This window comes from Aethalodelphis obliquidens, unplaced genomic scaffold (genome assembly GCF_003676395.1).
Source record: "Aethalodelphis obliquidens isolate GAN/ISIS:26980383/991018 unplaced genomic scaffold, ASM367639v1 scaffold4, whole genome shotgun sequence".
Classification (NCBI taxonomy): Eukaryota; Metazoa; Chordata; class Mammalia; order Artiodactyla; family Delphinidae; genus Aethalodelphis; species Aethalodelphis obliquidens.
Window position 1 is genome coordinate 6363668 of NW_020837948.1, and position 13522 is coordinate 6377189.

Sequence of the window (13522 nt, forward strand, 5' to 3'; positions counted from 1 at the left end):
GTGGGAGAAGACCTCCGAGCTGCTGGGGCTCTGCGCCCTGCTCCTTTGGGGAAAGGGTCAGAGGATCCTGGTGTTCTAGGAGGTGGCAAGTAAAATTAAAGCCCCGTGCCCAGAAGACCTGCAGAGTTGTGCACGTATTTAAGGGTGAGGCACTAAATAGCAGGGTGGAAGTGCGTGTGAGTGTGTGTGTGTGTGTGTGTGTGTGTATGTGTATGTGGCCCAGCAGCCGGCTTCACTGAGGGTAAATGGAATTGAGGGGTGCATTAGTTTCCTAAGGATGCTGCAACAAATTACCATGAACGGTTCTGGAGGCCAGAAATCTGACATCAAGGTGTCTTTTGGCAGGACCACACTCCCTGCACAGGCTCTAGGCTTCCTCGCCTCTTTCAGCATCTGGATGACTCCTGGTGTTCCCTGGCTTATGGCAGCACAGCCCCAACCTCTGTCTTCACATGGCCGTCGTCCTTATGTCTCTCTCTGTCCTTTTCTGTCTTTTAAAGGACATTCTCATTGGATTTAGGGCCCTTCTAACACAGTGTGGTCTCATCTTGATTTTTACCTTAATTACTTCTGCAAGGACCCTATTTCCAAATAAGACCTCATTCTGAGGTTCTGGGTAGCCATAAATTTTGGGGGAAAACTTAAACCCACCGCAAAGTGGCCACTTGTCCATCTATATCTGTAAATCTCTTTTCTTGAGGTGGTAATTTTCTTTTGAGCCGGGTTACCAGTGTTCCCAGTACCAGGCAGGGGAAGGGAGCTGGGGTTCTTGCCTTTGGGTAGGTGGACTTTCACTTCATTCATTTTCAGCAGTGCCTGGGGTCCCAGAGGGCAGGGACCAACCTCTCCCGAGAGCAAGGCCCCAGCTTTCTGTGTGTGCCAGGCAGGGAGGGCACTGAGGGTGTACAGGCTTCTTACACAGATTTGCAAGCAGTCCTTCTGTAATGAGTGTCACCTTTGCCCCCGCTCTCAGAGGTACCTGGGACCTCTGATTCCAGGGCCTGTTCTGGGTGGAAGAAGTGCAGATCCAGTGTTTCTAGGGTTTCCACAGTGCCGACTTGGTCTTGGTTTTCTCTGATCTGCTCTGCCAGGTGCTTCCAAGCTTCCCAGATTTTAATGCTATTTGTCTCCTATTCCATTCACATCTTTGAGGGTGTTACCCCTTTACTGTCACTTTACTAAAATCTGTCAGTGGACTCTGATCACCTTTAGAATGATGCCCAGACTCTGACCATGTTGTCCTGGGCCTTCGCGGGCTGGCCAGCCGCCCAGCCTCATCTCCTCACACACTACGCTCCAGCCTCCGAGGGCCTGAGCTCACCCCTGCTCATCCTTTCTCCTTAAAAATGTCACTCTCCAGAAAGACCTTCCCAACCCTCTCACCCACTCACCTTTGTGCCGTATACCCCATGCTTCCTTCTTGGCACAAGTAACAATTTGTCTTTACACAGCCAAGGGCCATGTCCTGTCTGCTCGCCCCTCAGATACTCTGCTCCCCGTTCACTTCAGGGCCAGGAGCTGACCCGTAAGGGCCGCAACAGCGCCCCCCACTCAGCTCTGGCTTCCTGTTGAGTTCATTTACTGGGCTACTGGCAGGAGAGGGGAGGGTTGGAGGAAAGTGAGCTTGGCGTTTTTATTCTCCTGGCCCCTTCCCTGATGGGTCTCCATGGGCTGGCTGTATCCCTTTGCTGAAGGCCTCAGCCCCCATCAGGTGGTCCTCTCCATTCGCACACTCTCTCATTGATCCAGTAACTTCTTTTTCCCTTTGACCCTTCAGGCCTAGAAGTGGTTACTATGCCCTCTTTAAACACTGCCTATGCCTTGAAAAATAGTCCATCCTCAAGTACCAGGTGTGACTGTGCCTACTCTCCTGCTACACTTTTCTTGCTAATTCACTTGCTTACCCCTCCCAGACTATCAGCTTTGTGGGGACAGGCACTGTCTGTTTTCATTGCTGAACCCCCTGAGCTTACCTCAGGGTCTGACACACACTGGGTGCTCAATAAATACCCATTAAATGAGAGACCACACTCACACATGCGTACACGCTTGCACAGATGTGCCCATGCAGACAGACAGACAGACGACACACACACACACTCACCCACTCACACCAAAGGTCTCTGCAGTTTTCGGCACCTCAGAGTCTTCAGATAGTTGAGACCAGAGCTTGCTCCACAGCAGGTGGGCTGGACCTTCTCAACCCCCTTCCAATGATTTGAGATGCAGTTTGTGGAAGCTGCCAGTGTTCCTGCTGTGTGGCCCCAGTGGGTCAGCCCAACCTCTCTGGGCTTCAGTTTCTCTCACAGGAATAGCGATAACTGCTCTGTGACCACCTACCTTGGTGGCCCTGGAGGTTATGTGCCACCTTCTGCTGGTCTGCCAGTGACCCCTGGGGGTCAGAGTGCAGAATGCTTAGGATGTACCTGGTTAGCTGTGGCAGCAGCAGGAGGGTCACATGAGCCTAGAGGGACTTGCCCGGGAGTGGTGGTGGGGAGAGACTTCTGTGAGGGGGTTATTGCATCACATCACCTTCTCGCCAAGGGTTTACTCAGGCTGCAGTCAAGCCCCAGTTGTCTATGGGATTTATTGTCTGAAAGGGGAGGCGGGGACCCAGGAGAAGTCAGCTGGACAGCTGAGTATCAAGAGTGATGCAGGCCCAGCCTTGGCCCCGCCTTGGGGAGACTGAACAGAACAGGCTTCTGTGCTGGATTCCTCTTCTCCTTTCCCTTGGTCTGGCCGAGAGAGTGCCTGGAACTTTCTGGAAGGTTTCTTGGGGAGGCTGGGGAATGGGGCCCCTTCTCACTGAGGCTTTAGAAGGAAGCCATAAAACCTCTCTGAGTTCAGGTTTCTATTACACGTGTAGAATGTAGAAGCTGATGATAGTCTATGAAAATTCAATAAACTTTGAGAACAGCATCAGGGTTGATATCTGTAATTTAAAATAATGGATACCAAGAAATTGTTTCTCATTTATCTCACTGCTGAGATTGTGGCACGAAAGAGACTTCATTAAGCGTAGATTTTTTTTAAAGAAAAAAAATAGTGTCATTTATCTCAATCAATGACAGATGCGGGAGGTGGCCGATGATGGTGTTTAATAACACCCGAGCAACAAAAGCCTCGGTTCCTTCACGGTTTGGGACAAGTATACGGATACACAGAATCACTTCACAGTGGGAGAGGTGCAGAAACTTAAAGTCTCGTTCTGACACACAGGTACCACTTGTCATGTGTTAAGCAGCACATCTGGCTTGTGGTATTGTTCCAAAATTAGCGGGGGAAGAGGGGACTAAATTGTGGCTGGGTCCTGGGCCACAGCTGGCCAGAAACCCCCCTCCACCGCCCCCCCCATCCAGAAACCTTGAACTGAAGCTGGGGGAGCCTGTGAGAGAGCCTATTTTTGGCCCTTTGCCTGCTGCCAGCTCCCAAGATGGGCTGTGCTTGGCTGGAGAGATTCCTAAAGTGTGTGTGTGTATGTATATGCATGTGTGTGTATATACACATGTGTGTGTGTATATGTATATATCCACGTGTATGTATATATGTGTATGCGTGTCTGTCTGTGCCATGTCTAGGCTTCCCTCTAATGAGTTAGGAAACACCATTCCTCTTTTTGCCGTATTCCCATTTCAGAAACCAAAAATCCAAGAGTCTAGTTCCTACAAGTGACAGATTGGCAAAGCAGGAGGCAATCCACGTGAGGGTAACTAATTAACTCCCTTTTTAGGACAAAGAGCATTTAACCCACCGTCTAAGCCCCTCCACAGTCCCTGCATGGCCGGTGGTGGAGGGCAAGGCCTGCTCCAGAGTCCAAATCCATGGGCATCTGGACGGGGAGGCTCCCAGGTTTGGATCCCCTAGGTTTGGCTCATTTGTTCCTTGGATCTTATGCTGGTTGTGTACTGTGAGCCAGGCGCAGTGCCAAGGGGGTTGGTGACAGTGATGCACGATGATCAGGGACACGGGGGCCCCGTGGGCACTCAGGTGGGCTAGGGTGAGGGACTCCCAGGGCGGAGCCCACCCTGCTAATATGCGCACTCCCGCTCCCCTTCGAGCTTCACCCCGACCTCCCCTGCGCTCCCAGCACGGGCTCAGGCTGCTTGTGTTTCAGATGCAGGTCATGTGTGTGAGCCTCTTTTCCCCTTGAACGCCCTCCCCCTGTGGAAACAGCAAGCCTAGCTCATGCAGCCACAGAGCCAGGGACATCCCACTGTTAGGACATGGATCAAAGAATGCTAATTGATCAAATATTAAATGTGGGCTAAACACCGCACCGAATAATTCACCTTTTCTCATGTGAGCAACTTTGCAGCAGCTAGAATAGGAAGCAGGAATTTTCATGCTGATAACAGTGTTAGCAGGGGAGGGGAGGGAATGTTGTTTGTTTTCCTGAAGTGTTGCAAAATGTGTGAGAACCCAGGTCTTCACTTATTAAATTCAGTCCTGTAGGAATACAGCGTCAAGGTTTTCCATCTCAACATGATTTTTAGAGAATCAGGTGACAGGGACATGGAGGGCATGGAGAGGAAGGGGTAATGATGTCCTTGGTGGAGGAACAGCTGATGGGACTGGGATGCTCTGCCTGGAGGAAAGGATAAGGGGCAACCCCACCGTGGTAGGCCAAATCATGGCCCCCCAGGACGTCCTTGCCCTAATCCCTGGAATCTGTGAATATGTTCCCTTACACGGCAAAAGGGACTTTGCAGGTGTGATTAAGTTAAGGTGTGATTAAGAAGGTTAGCCTGGGTCATCCAGGTGGGCCCAATGAAATCACAAGCGTCCTTTTGAGAGAGAGGCAGGAGTCAGAGTCAGAGAAGGAGATGTGATAACATAAGCAGGGTTTGGAGTGATGCCACCATGAGCCAGGGAGTGCGGGCAGCCTCCAGAAGGTGCAAAAGGCAAGGAACGATCCTGCTCTAGAGCCTCCAGAAGGGACACAGCTCTGCCGACACCTTGATTTCAGCCTTTTATGATCCATATTGGACTTTTGACTTCCCGAATGATAAGGCGATAACTTTGTGTTGTTTTAAGCCACTGGAGTTGTGGTAATTGGTTACAGCAGCAATACTCAGGTGTCCTGGAGTCTCTCCCCCTGCAGCTTGCTATGTGCCTAAAATAGCACCGGCAGACCTACTCCTTTGGGGACACCTGAGGAAAGCAGATATTCTTTATTATAAAGAATACTTTACTATGTGCCACACTCTGTGCTAAGAGCTCTACCTGAGTTAGCCTAGTGATTCCTCATATCAACCCTACAGTCTATGGGGCTCAGAAACCCATCGCTATCCACGCTATATTGTTATCTATCGCTCTGTAATAACTTACAGCTTAAAACAAGATACACTTATTATCTCACAGTTTCTGTGGGTCAGGAATCTGGGAGACACTTAGCTGGGTAGTTCTCGTGAGGATGTCTCACGAGACTGTTGCAAGGTGTCAGCTGGGGCTGTCGTCATCTCAAGGCTTGACTGGGGGCAGGTCCGCTTCCCAGCTCGCTGACGTGATGGGTGGGAGCCCTAGGGTGCCCTGGCTGCTGGCTGGAGGCTCCAGTCCCCAATCCATAGGGCTGCTCACAACACGGCAGCTGGTTTTCCCCAGAGTGAGGGATGAGAGAGACAATGAGGGAAGGGGAGAAAGGGAGAGAGAACTCAAGATGGAAGCCATAGTCCTTTTATCACAATCTCAGAAGTAACAGCCTATCACTTCTGCCATTCTATCCATTAGAAGCCAGTGACTAGATCCATCCACACTCATGTGGAGGGGATTATGCAGGGCTGTGAATATGAGAGGCGGAGATTGTTGGGGACCATCTTAGAGGCTGCCTACCACACCCGCTTAACAGATGGGATAACTGAAGTCCAGAGAGGTCAAGCTAGTACAAGTTAGAGCAAGGATTTGAATCCAGCTCTGTGTGAGCTGGGAGCCCACATTCGTAACAATTTTGCTGTCTCGCTTTTATGAAGCCTAAGTTATTTTAACACTCCTGCCACCCTCAGACCTTACTTTGATGCCCCTCCTTGGTGTACGCTCATGTACGCCCCAGACCTAGCATGGACCACCCTACACTACTGTGTTTGGTTTGTTGTCTGTCCTACTAGATGGGATGGTGAGCCGAGTGCTGAATAAATGAGTGAAATAAGAAATGAAAGGATGGGCTCAAAGAAAGAAGGGTGTCCTGGCAACATGGGGGCCACAGGGTGCAGCACCCTTCTGTGATGGGGCGGGAGGTCCTGTGCATGGATGTATGTTTCTGTATTTGGTGGTCTCTGTGTGGGCTTTCCCTAGGGTCTCAGAAGCTCACCAGTTTGGCAGCTCCCTCCTCCAGGCCTTGTCTCTCTGGCATCATCTCTGTGGCTCTCTCTCTGCACAATGGGAGGAAGGGGCTATGTTCCAAAGACCAGGGGTTAATGGGCCTTAAAGGGCCTGCTCTGGGAAAGGAGAGGATCCAAGCTAGTGCAGTCGTGTTCATTATACATCTCAGGGGCCTCCTTCGTCCTTCCTTTTGGGGCTCTGGGCAGGTGAGAGGCTCAGGGATCCCTAGAACATTATTGTCTTCCCACAGTAGAGAGAGGGCTTCCCCTCACTGCTTCAGCACACCAAAGCCTTGGTGGCCTTCTTCCTTAATGCCACCTGCTGAGAACCTCTAGGCCAGTGCTTCTCAAAGTGTTGTCCTTGGACCAGTGGCAGTATCACCTGGGACTTGTTAGAAATTTAAATTCTCAACCCTTCCACCCCAGACCTTTTGAAACAGAAACTCTGAGGTGGGACCCAGCAGTCTGTAGCTTAACAAGCCGTCCAGGTGATTCTGCTGCATAATACAATCTGAGAACCATTGCTCTAGGCCTTAAAAAAATCCTCTCAAAGCTTCTCCATTTCTTAAAATAAAAATTTTCAGAAGAAAAATTTTCAATATACAAATGTGTTGGAAAATCCAGCAAAGCAATAGGAAGGAATTTAAATTACCTGGCGATTAGTATTAACTTATTGGTGCATGTCAATTCATTGTTATAGGGACATGTTTGTATTTATAAATATATATCCTGTTTAATAAGGTTGAGATTTTACAGTAAATTTAGTGGTTTTTTTTTTTTTGTTTGTTTGTTTTGCGGTACGCTGGCCTCTCGCTGTTGTGGCCTCTCCCATTGCAGAGCACTGGCTCCGGACGCGCAGGCTCAGCGGCCATGGCTCACGGGCCCAGCCGCTCTGCAGCATGTGGGATCTTCCCGGACCGGGGCACAAATCCGTGTCCCCTGCATCGGCAGGCAGACTCTCAAACACTGCGCCACCAGGGAAGCCCTAAATATACTTTTGTACACTGCTTTTTAAACATTCTCCCATGGCATCACTTGTTCCTGGCTGTCAGGTCCTCCATTGTTGGAATGTACTGTAATTTAACTGATCCTTGGGACTGGTGCATCCGCTGATATTGGCTGTGAACCGGGAAGATAGACTCACAGTGTAAGCAGATGGCTGGCAAAACCAATGAACTGCTCCCTCTTGGCTTGGAGGGTGGGACCAATGAGGAGGCTCATGAGAGTCTGGCCTCTCGGCAGAGGCTGAACACAGCCATGGGAAGGCAGAGAAAGGGACAGATGAAGGAGGCGCCACAAGTTCAGTGAGTGCCCAGAGTGGGTTGTTTTGGGGAGGGGAGTCAGAGGTTCAGCATCTGTGTGACCCAGAATGCACTGTCATAGGAACACATTTTTTTTTTTATTGGAGTATAATTGCTTTACAATGGTGTGTTAGTTTCTGCTTTATAACAAAGTGAATCAGCCATACATATACATATGTCCCCATATCTCTACCCTCTTGCATCTCCCTCCCTCCCACCCTCCCTTTCCCACCCCTCTAGATGGTCACAAAGCACCGAGCTGATCTCCCTGTGCTATGCGGCTGCTTCCCACTAGCTATCTGTTTTACATTTGGTAGTGTATATATGTCCATGCCACTCTCTCACTTTGTCCCAGCTTACCCTTCCCCCTCCCTGTGTCCTCAAGTCCATTCTCTAGTAGATCTGTGTCTTTATTCCTGTCTTGCCCCTAGGTTCTTCAGAACTTTTTTTTTTTATTCCATATACGTGTGTTAGCATATGGTATTTGTTTTTCTCTTTCTAACTTACTTCACTCTGTATGACAGAATCTAGGTCCATCCACCTCACTACAAATAACTCAATTTCGTTACTTTTTATGGCTGAGTAATATTCCATTGTATATATGTGCCACATCTTCTTTATCCATTCACCTCTTGATGGACATTTAGGTTGCTTCCATGTCCTGGCTATTGTAATAGAGCTGCAATGAACATTGTGGTACATGACTCTTTTTGAATTATGGTTTTCTCAGGGTATATGCCCAGTAGTGGGATTGCTGGGTCATATGGTAGTTCTATTTTTAGTTTTTTAAGGAACCTCCATAGTGGCTGTATCAATTTACATTCCCACCAACAGTGCAGGAGGGTTCCCTTTTATCCACACCCTCTCCAGCATTTACTGTTTGTATATTTTTTGATGATGTCCATTCTGACCGGTGTGAGATGATATCTCATTGTAGTTTTGATTTGCATTTCTCTAATGATTAATGATGTTGAGCATTCTTTCATGTGTTTATTGGCAATCTGTATATCTGGAGAAATATCTATTTAGGTCTTCTGCCCATTTTTGGATTGGGTTGTTGGTTTTTTTGATATTGAGCTGCATGAGCTGCTTGTAAATTTTGGAGATTAATCCTTTGTCTGTTACTTCATTTGCAAATATTTTCTCCCATTCTGAGGGTTGTCTTTTGGTCTTGTTTATGGTTTCCTTTGCTGTGCAAAAGCTTTGAAGTTTCATTAGGTACGATTTGTTTATTTTTGTTTTTATTTCCATTTCTCTAGGAGGTGGGTCAAAAAGGATCTTGCTGTGATGTATGTCATAGAGTGTTCTGCCTATGTTTTCCTCTAAAAGTTTGGTAGTGTCTGGCCTTACATTTAGGTCTTTAATCCATTTTGAGTTTATTTTTGTGTATGGTGTTAGGGAGTGTTCTAATTTCATTCTTTTACATGTACCTGTCCAGTTTTCCCGGCACCACTTATTGAAAAGGCTGTCTTTTCTCCACTGTATATTCTTGCCTCCTCTATCAAAGATAAGGTGACCATATGTGCATGGGTTTATCTCTGGGCTTTGTATCCTGTTCCACTGATCTCTATTTCTGTTTTTGTGCCAGTGCTATACTGTCTTGATTACTGTAGCTTTGTAGTATAGTCTGAAGTCAGGGAGTCTGATTCCTCCCGCTCCATTTTTCTTTCTCAAGATTGCTTTGGGTATTCGGGGTCTTTTGTGTTTCCATACGAAGTGTGAAATTTTTTGTTCTAATTCTGTGAAAAATGCCGTTGGTAGTTTGATAGGGATTGCACTGAATCTGTAGATTGCTTTGGGTAGTATAGTCATTTTTACAATGTTGATTCTTCCAGTGCAGGAACATGGTATATCTCTCCATCTATTTGTATCATCTTTAATTTCTTTCATCAGTGTCTTATAATTTTCTGCATACAGGTCTTTTGTCTCCTTAGGTAGGTTTATTCCTAGATATTTTATTCTTTTTGTTGCAATGGTAAATGGGAGTGTTTTCTTAATTTCACTTTCAGATACTTCATCATTAGTGTATAGGAATGCAAGAGATTTCTGTGCATTACTTTTTATCCTGCTACTTTACCAAATTCTTTGATTAGGTCTAGTAGTTTTCTGGTAACATCTTTAGGTTTCTGTATGTATAGTATCATGTCATCTGCAAACAGTGACAGCTTTACTTCTTCTTTTCCAATTTGGATTCCTTTTATTTCTTTTTCTTCTCTGATTGCTGTGTCTAAAACTTCCAAAACTGTGTTGAATAATAGCGGAGAGAGTGGGCAACCTTGTCTTTTTCCTGATCTTAGTGGAAATGGTTTCAGTTTTTCATCATTGAGGATGATTTTGGCTGTGGGTTTGTCATATATGGCCTTCATTATGTTGAGGAAAGTTCCCTCTGTGCCACCTTCTAGAGGGTTTTTATCATAAATGGGTGTTGAATTTTGTCAAAAGCTTTCTCTGCATCTATTGAGATGATCATATGGTTTTTATCCTTCAATTTGTTAATATGGTGTATCACATTGATTGATTTGCGCATATTGAAGAATCCTTCCATTCCTGGGATAAACCCCACTTGATCATGGTGTATGATCCTTTTAATGTGTGTTGGATTCTGTTTGCTAGTATTTTGTTGAGGATTTTTGCATCTATGTTCATCAGTGATATTGGCCTGTAGTTTTCTTTCTTTGTGACATCTTTTCCTGGTTTTGGGTGATGGTGGCCTTGTAGAATGAGTTTGGGAGTGTTCCATAGGAACACATTTGATCCCATTTTTGTTTCAGGAAAAATGAAACCAACAAAAACAATAATTTGTCTTTATATGTACAGAAAAATGGGTGGAAAGCTATAAACCAAAATGTTAATGTGATTTCTGAGTGGTGATGTTATGAGATATTTTCATTTTCTTCTTATTGCTTATCTTTCTGAATATTCTATAATGAACATCCATTACTTTTGTAATAAAAACACTGAAATAAAATAATTGAGGGGGTGAGGAGGTGAAGTTAAAAAGGAGGAGGAGCATCTTTTGGGTGGAAGATGCTGGAAAGGTCTGTTTAGTTGTGTTGAGGTGATGGCCTCATGGGTTCTTAGAAAAAGAGGGTCAGGATTCAAGGAGTGAATTTGTAAATCTTTCTCCTCGAAATGCCCATGACATCATGGGCCAGACTGAGCATTCTGAGGCTGGGGGAGGACCATGGACCTCCTGTTGGTTGATTGAAGGACCCTCGCTGGCTCAGAGAGAGTGCTGCCAGGGAGGGGCTCTTCTACCATCGCGTTGATCTCCCCAAGCCTGCCATGCATGCATGTGCGTGCGCGTGTATGTGCGTGAAGAGACCACTTCACCAGTGGGAGGATGGAGGCCAAGCCCCTGATTTGGGCTCTGCAGACCCTGGCGTGGGCCTTGGTGGGCAGAAAGGCGTCCAGTTCTAGAATCTTCTTCCAGAATAGGCCGTTCAGGAGGGAATCAGGACTATTAACCTCCCTTCTTCTCCACAGCTTTCACTCATCGCAATGCCCTGCAGAAGGAACCTTGAAAGACAGTGCTCAAATGAGTTTCAGTGATGTCTAATCTGCCGCTCAAGGGGCTGTGCTGGTTTTTTATTAAAGTTCATTATTTTCAATTACGAAAGAGGGGGTTTGGCGGGCTTACGTCTTCAACCTAATTGAACCATTTCCCCCACTCCTCTCCCTAGTGTAAAGCATTCTCACCCTTTGGTGCAGAAAACAGCAGAGAAAACATTTCTTCATTTTAAGGAAATATATTTATCCATGAAGGGCATTGAGAATTGAAGAAAACATAACAGGCTTGGTTTGGAAGTGAGGCAGCAAGTGGTTGCTGCCAGAGAGCCTGATACTGGGGGTCCTTGAAATCCAACACCAATGGGGAGGGGTCGCTAGTGCCAGCTCCCAGGATTCCTGGGTCCTCCACTGGGGTTCCATGGGCTGCTTTGGTTCCTGGGAAATGGGGGCTGCTTTACAGGGAAAACTTTATAAGGTCGATGGAGGCCACTAGCTGGAGGGACAGCGGAATTGTTCCTGGATAAGCAGAGCTCTCTCTCTCTTCCCTCCCATCCTCCCAACAAGATTTCTGGATTGGAAAAAAATGATTATGGCTGCCGCTTGTCCTTGAAAGGAGCTGAGCTCTGGAGTTCGACCTTCCACGGAGCCTCAAAGGGATTTCATAAAAAGCGTGCGGCGGAGGGGTTGGGGCCTGTGGGGCAGGGTGTCGGGAGAGTTGGCAGGCTTCTTGCACATGCATCTCAGCTCTGTACACGCAGTCACCAGCTTGCTTTGAAACATGTTTCCTAAAGCATTTCTGCTGAAGTCCGGTGTCGAAGCCAGGCAATCCAGTGAGTGGTGAGAGGTGGGCTGGGGGATTGGGAAGCCAGGTCCTCAAGGCTGTTGCTGTGTCACAGGGGAACTGGGAGGTCACCGTCCTCCCCCGTGCAGGGGACCCCCTTTCTCGTTCCTGCTGAAAAGGGCTGTGGTGAGGACAAGCATTTCTCCCAGACCAGAGCCCAAGTGGGGCGGCAAGGTTAGGAGTGGTGAGCATGGAGAAGTGTTCTGACCAAGTGCATTCAGGTCGCTGATTACTTTGTCCCCTGCCTTTTATTTGGGTGTGAAGGAAGCCGGGGAGAAGGGGAGGAGAAGGAAGGGTCTGCTATTCTGGTAGAGCTGGTGGAGAGAAGGGAGGGATTGCTCTGGGGCCCTGTCCACTGGCCCACTTGGAAGTGGCTCTCAGGCCCTTCTCATGAATCTGACCTTGGGTTCCTGTGACCCGTCTCTTTATCCGCCTCCCGTCAGTTGTCCCTGGTGCCTTGTATTGCCTGGGCGCTGTGAGATTGGTAGGGGGGTTGCAAAGTGATGAAGAGATGCCCCTAATGGCATGGAGCTTGCTCGTTAGCAGAGAAGATGCCAGGTGTCCCTACTGACTGTGCTCCCAGCGGAGGGTGAAGAGGGTTTCAGGAAAGGGGCTTCCTGGGACATTCAGATACCATGGAACTCGGAGTCAGGGAAGGCTTTAGGGTGAAGAAGCACTTCTCCTGGCCTCCGTAGGATTTGACAGGGAGATGTTTGAGAGGATGTTCCAGGCTTGGGGGCCAGCAAGGGAGAAGGCCTGGAGGTGGGTAAGGGGGAAATGGAAATGGGGAGATTCAGTGCTGAGCATGGGTGAGGGAGGGTGGAGAGGGTGGGGTGGGAGGGGTAAAATGGATGCTAGCTGTGGGGAGCCTTGGACACCTTCTAGGAGCTTGGTCAGGGGACAGGACAAGGAAAGCTTTGGAGGTCTGTGAGTTTGGGAGCTCGCTTTGAGAAAGCTCACTGATTGCCTAGCTGCTGGGGCTGGGGCTGGCAATGTGGTGAGAGGGGAGGAGGTGAACAGGGGTGCTTTGGAAGCTGCTTGGGGAAGGGGCAGTGGGGGTTCGCTTCCTCGGTGCCCTGAGCATCACCACAGAAGGCACGGCCAAATGCTGAATCAGCCCCATGTGTCCCTGGTGCCCTGACTGTCTTGTCTGAGACCATGGCTAAGAAACTGGCCCCGTCTCTTAACTCCGCTCTTTAAATCTGGGCCCTTGAAGGACTGGAACATCATCCCCAACCAGAACTGACAAAGCTGGCTCTCTCTACTGTCTAGAGGACTGGAAGCCTCTGGTATTGGTTGCCTGGATCATACCCAGCACCTGATATCTGCCTTGGCCTGGATCTGCTAAAGCCATCCTCTCCCCACCTACCCCCATCTTCTGCTTCCCCTGAGTGTTAGTCAACACCCAAGAAAGACTTTGGTGCTCTGAAGACCCTGCCAGCGAGAGGGTTCTCAGTGAGCCTGGGGATGGTGGGCTGGTGGGGATGCGGAAGCCCAGAGCTGACACTTGAAATGTGTCATTATTTTATTAAAGTTTAAAATTTAATAGAACACAC